Source organism: Limanda limanda, chromosome 1, assembly GCF_963576545.1.
Source record: "Limanda limanda chromosome 1, fLimLim1.1, whole genome shotgun sequence".
NCBI classification, from domain to species: domain Eukaryota; kingdom Metazoa; phylum Chordata; class Actinopteri; order Pleuronectiformes; family Pleuronectidae; genus Limanda; species Limanda limanda.
In genome coordinates, this window is record NC_083636.1 from 14,087,295 (window position 1) to 14,093,399 (window position 6,105).

The window sequence follows — 6,105 nt, forward strand, 5'->3', positions numbered from 1 at the left end:
TGATTGATTGATCATCTCAACCAGACGTCAATAACGCCCAATTTTCTGTCTCGTGGCCGAGTCATGTCAATAAAGCTCTTAGCCGTCAAACACAGGTAATGAAACGGAGAACTGTCCAGGGATCCGTGGCTGTGACCTGTAACACAAATTTGTCATCACGTGTAAATGTGCTGGAGAAAGTCCCCCCCGGTGCTTCTTGAAGGAAAGCAGATGGCGGACGTTTTGACCTTGTTGTCGCGCGGTGCAGCTGGTCTGTGTGCGGGACGTGTTGGGTTTGATTAATTAGCAGCGGATCAGACTGACAGTGACTGAGCGCAGGTGTGGACGACCGGCGCTCAGCCCCCCCCGACCCGTTCTACTCCATCTTAGTTTACCTCTCGAGAATGTTTAAGTATGTGCATATCTAAAGAAGCATTAAAATAGTTCAAATTGATAATAAAACGAAAAACTTTTTTTCATTTAAATTCACAAATTAAACCCTATTTGGAAAGAGGTTCATGTTTATAGTATAATAAATCGCTTGATGTATCAGCTTTAATTTTATTCTCTCAAAAGACGTTTTAAGTAAGTAAAAATTAGACCCATAAAAAAAACTCCCAAGCAACTGCTTTTGCATTTAAATGCACAAATTTAACCCAATACTCGTTGTAATGTATGCATGCAAAAATAAGATGCAAATACTTTTCAATTCATGATAATTTGATGCAAAAACATATATCCATGCTATATTTAATATCGACCATAAACCTCCACTATTTTCACATATAGAATGATAAAACATTATTACAGTGAATCAGACACATTTTAAGTGGAACGCAGGGGAGATGAAGTCTGGCCTTTTCATGCATTGACCTTCGCTCAGAATTATGGGATCTCTGAAGGTGACCTGATCAGGCATTGTTCCACTGGGACCTTGTTAGGTAAAAAGTCCCCTGACGACCTTTCACAATCAGAGAAAGCAGTTCCCTCACTGCACCAGCTGCACGTGCAGGTTTAACAGCTCAGGGGAAGAAACTGGTTCTTGTGGTTTTTTCCCCACATAAAAAATAATAAAACGATTTCTTTCATCATGTTTGGTTGTGTTAGTGTTTCTGACACCGCACTCTGGGCAGTGCAGGACACACTTTCCACCAGAGGCAATAATCCATGTCATCTCCAGCCCACTAATTCAATTACCAATCTCAGACCGCTGCTCGTGTGCCCAGTGAAATAGAAAACTGTGGGCGGCTAAAGGAAGCTGCTCTCTTTACAAAATCCTACTTCTTCCAACTTGAAGTAAAACTGTTAAAGTGTGTGTTGTGTTGGAAGAAAAGACGGGGAAAAAAACAGATGGTCCACCACCATGTGTCCATGAGCGCGGAGAACTGAGACTTAGATGCAACGGGGTATATCGGCCTGTTCGATGCGGTTACCGTGGTTACCACACCAGATGTCAGAGCCGGTCAGATGGGTCCTGATCTGGATCATATTCATTAAACATCTCCGAATAATTTTTAATATACCTGACAGATACATTTTAAATTGAAAAACTGTCATTTTAAATTATTCCTCAGATATTGATTTGAAACCCTTATGACAGAGAAATCTAACTGAGGCTTGATGTTTTTTGAGGCTGTATAATAAAAAACTATACATGAAAAGTAAACACAATTAAAACCAACTATATAGAACTCAAATTCAGAATATATACGTTTTTAATTAATGTTTACATTGAGGACTGGCATTAGGAACCTATGTAGGGTTGAAAATCTCTCGTAGTTTTTCTTTTTCTCCTGGCTTTTGTTCTTCATCACATTTTACATAAATATTTCATGACAGTGTTTATCCAGGAAAAAACTAAACAATATACACCTTGACTTTCTTTTTGCAACACAACAGTAAAAACCCTTGGTCCTCAACGTGAACTGTAGCTTTAAACCCAAACTGAGTTACCTCTCTCCTCAGACACTCTATAATAGAACCAAATTGCTCTATGCAGATTTACTCTATAAGTGTCTTCCATATACCTTCAGCAGATAAGTATGTAATCTGGAGTTTAGAGGAAGATTGTTTTTGTATTGAATTTATTCATTTATTCAAATCAAATTTTTACCTGATTTGTCCCGAGTGGAGGCATTTCTCCTTTTTAATTTAATTTTCTTTTGTTTTCTTCTTTATCTCATCATTAATTAGATTTACTGGCCCTGGAAAGTGGGAAAAGTCTTATTTTTATTATTTTATTATTTCTACTTTAGTATTGTATATTAAAGTTTAACACAACACTGCAAACATGTCTGTTCTACATGAACATACACACATACACACCTGTTATAACCCACAAAAAGCAGTTTCAAACTGTGACCTCAAATGGTGTCCTTACAGTGCGTCACTCTGGTTTTTTGTGCATTCAGGTCCCCACTACGATACAAGCACACAAACCTGCCTCCACAAACACAGAGGTATTTGCACATATCACATCACATGTCATTTTATGGCAGCTTCAAGATGCAGTGCACATAAAACACACACAATCTAAATTAAATAGAGAATAATGGAAATGCATTGCTCTCCTTGTTTGTAGTGACAATAAGTGACATACACTTCTACCTGTCACCCATTATATTGTTGGTGTCATATCTTTTCACAGTGCCTAACTTTTGCAGGTACTCTTTTGGGAAGTGTTAATGCATTAACAGCCCTGTGGCACTGTGTGTGTGTGTGTGTGTGTGTGTGTGTGTGTGTGTGTGTGTGTGTGTGTGTGTGTGTGTGTGTGCTCACATCCACCCAGTGCTATTTGTGAGAATGCACACACAGTTGTGTTCGTCAGTCTTCTGCTCATGTGTGTGTGTGTGTGTGTGTGTAAACACCCTGGTGAGGAGACGGGACACCTGGGAGAGACGCCAACGACAGAAAATGTCTCACCTGTCAATCAAGCGCTCCCAACACCGTCACGCTGAGGAGGAGGAGGAGGAGGAACGCTTCCATCCTCATAATGAGGAAGGCCTCTGTTGGGGAGTTGAGAGTGTTTAAGCAATGGAACAGTGATTTGAGAGGGAAAACAAAGAGAGAGAAACTGTGAGAAACAGCCTGTTCCTCTGTTTTTCGAGTTTTCTCAGGCAGCGTGTGAAACCTCCCAGCCGAGACTTTATCGTAATTAGCTCTGTCAGATGGCCTGTGCCAGGGGAAGCTATTACCTTAAATAGACTCACCAGTGATACGGATCCTGCTTCTTACAGATGTTTGCATGCCTGTTGAAGACACAGCTGGCTGGCGCCAGCGCGGGCACTTTTCCCAGTTTCGTGCGTCTGATTACTGATGCGGAATTAAAATAGATAAATTGGGAGGTCTCAGTGAAACCATCTGTAAAGTAATACCTCAGAAACTTCTGGTGTAATCAATGAGGACTTATTTGAGGATTTAGCTGTAAATACAATTGTTTGTGTTTCCAATTTGATCCTATTTAATCTTTTAGATTTAAGACTGATTACTCCTGCTCCTGTTAATTCCACTAAATTGTTGTTGATTCCCGTGTGTTGATTGTACAATGCAAGTTCTGTGGTTTGTCATCGTTCTGACTTCTCTGTGGGTTTGAATGAGAAAAGCTGAGGTGAGTTGTTGTGGTTGGTGACTAAGTGTTTGTGGATTCTGTCCCTAAAGAAGCATGTGTACGTTGTCCCATTCTGTGGGGTTTGGACATGTGCAATGAAAACAGGATGATTCAGGTGTACCAGCTTTGAAACCTGACTCACAGGATGTGAATCACAACCAGCTGCCAACACTGTTTTTATATTTCTTCTTCTCCCTCACAGAGGAAGCGTCAAGCCCGGGTTAAGCTGTTACCCTTATCTCCACATTTCAGCCGAATCAAATATTAAAAAAACATAACTTTCCAGTAGTTTTCGCAATGCTTTCCGACTGTGTCAGGACCGGTTCAAAAACCAAGACAAGTAACACGAGCTGACACAAGGAATTATCACAGAAACCTGAACGCTTCCTCTTTGAAGCCCAAAATACATGAGGAGTGACTCCCGTTGTGTTAGACGGTAAAATGCAAAACAAAGCAGCGAGCATGTGAAGCCTCGGGGAACAGTTCTCTCTGGTTTCTGTTTCTTTTGTTTCTTTCTGTGCGAGGCTGGAGGTCTGGCAGTCTAGAATAGGCCTTTATTTCTAGATTAGGTCTTCAAAGATCTAGGTCCTGTGGGCTGGCCCCGACTTCCTCATCCTTTTGTTATCTCCAGACTCCCATAGTGTTGCTAACATCTTGGTAATTACTTTATTTTTATTTTGCAAAACAACTTTATCTGAACTCTGTACTTGGTTGGCGTCCTCATTTTATATTGTGACTTCAAGGTTGAGCCAGATTTTCAGTTTTTGGCCGTAACAGTGTGCAACAGGTTTTTATTTTTGTGAAGTATCTATGTGTCTAAATACAATTTTATGAAGTTCACCATCTGCTAACGGGTTAGGAAAACAAAAAGGGTTATTTACATGGAGAAATTTAGACCAAATGTTCCTGCTCTCTGAATTTGTCACATATGAGATATATATTTATGGCTTCATCCTTGGTACAAGCACCACAATGACATGTTGTCTGTGCTCCCACTCAAAATCCTTCCAACCAGTGGTGCGCTATCTACCAAATACAGCTGAAGGCTCCATGTAACTGTAAAACGGAGAAGGAGATAATCCTAGAATACCATGTCCTTCTCTCCTGGAATCATACCAAGACATCTGTTGCTGAGGGGCAGAGAAGCTACAGGAATCCGAGGTCAGATGATGATATTGAGGTATGATGGTGACAGGTCTGCGGCTGACACCTATAGAAGCAGCTGCCAAGTTGACTCACGGTTGTTAATAGCCCCAGTGATGCCTGCATGTTGTTAGCAGCTGTGCTCGGTCGAGGATGGAGACTTTAAAACCCGTGAAGAGGAGCCGGGGAGAGGGAGGAGAGGAAGAAGAGGTTTGGAGACGAACTGGAAAGATGGGGCGAGTTAAAGATTACACGAGGGGAAGGATGTGTCTTAAACCGTACATCTGTTACTCTGACGTTGTAAAGAGCAGGGGGACGAGGTGATGGCAGAGTGAGGGAACGATGGCGAGAGCTCCTCATTTTATCGCTCAGTCACATGGAAGCCCTCTGATGAGAGCTCGCTACATGTGGTCAACATTTGCTCGAGCATGTGGCTGGATGAATATGAGCTGGGAGAGGACACGGTAAAGGCAGCTCCTAAGTCTGTATTGGGCATTAACACACAGTTTCAGATTTAGTTTATATTCACACCTTTGAGGGAACTTTTGGACTCCTGATGTGTTTGCTTGAGGAATTTACATATTTTGTTGGACTCTTTGCAGTTTGAGTTCCGCTTTGCTGTAAAGCTTCTTTCCTTCTGCGAGTCTCTCCCATTCTGTCTTTGTCTGTCTTTCAGCCTTTTTTGAATAACTGTCCTGACTTAATTTTTATTACGTTTATTTTGTTCTCTCTTAAGTATTTACTCACTGTGAAGTTAATAAAGTAGTTAGTCCTTCTGTAAGTGTAAGTGTTCTGTAAGTGTTCCAGTATTTTTCCTTGGTCAGTGAGAACTGATGTTTCATCGGACGACAAAGTCCACGTAGGTTAAAGGAACATTGGACATTGAAAGTATCTTAAACCTCTTTCCTATTTGAAATATGTCAATTTAGGCTTCATGTTAGTATTTGATTGTCCGTTCATGAGCACACAGCAGGATAAACCTACAAACACGTCGATCCTAGTAAAAAAACAAATCCACTGAAGTCGACTTGAGCAGTGACTGGTGCCACACTCAGTTCAGTGTTGCAGACAGATGCAGGCTGTCAGAGAGGATGGATGTCTGGCAGCATTTTAGATTTGACTCATAACATCGAATTTTATGAACGAAATGGCACCAAAATAAGTGGCTGTGAGGTGTGGGGAGGGGGGGGGGGTTAATGTGTCAAACACCCATGAGTGTCATGTGCTGGGATGACTCATCTCTGGTCGTGGATGCTATAAATAGTTGCAGGGTTCTGGCACATTACATATTTTGGATCATAGGAAAAAGAACAGTCAATTTTCACTTCACCAGATGTGATGAGTGCATGTGGAGGAAAACAGAAGACAAGTTCTGA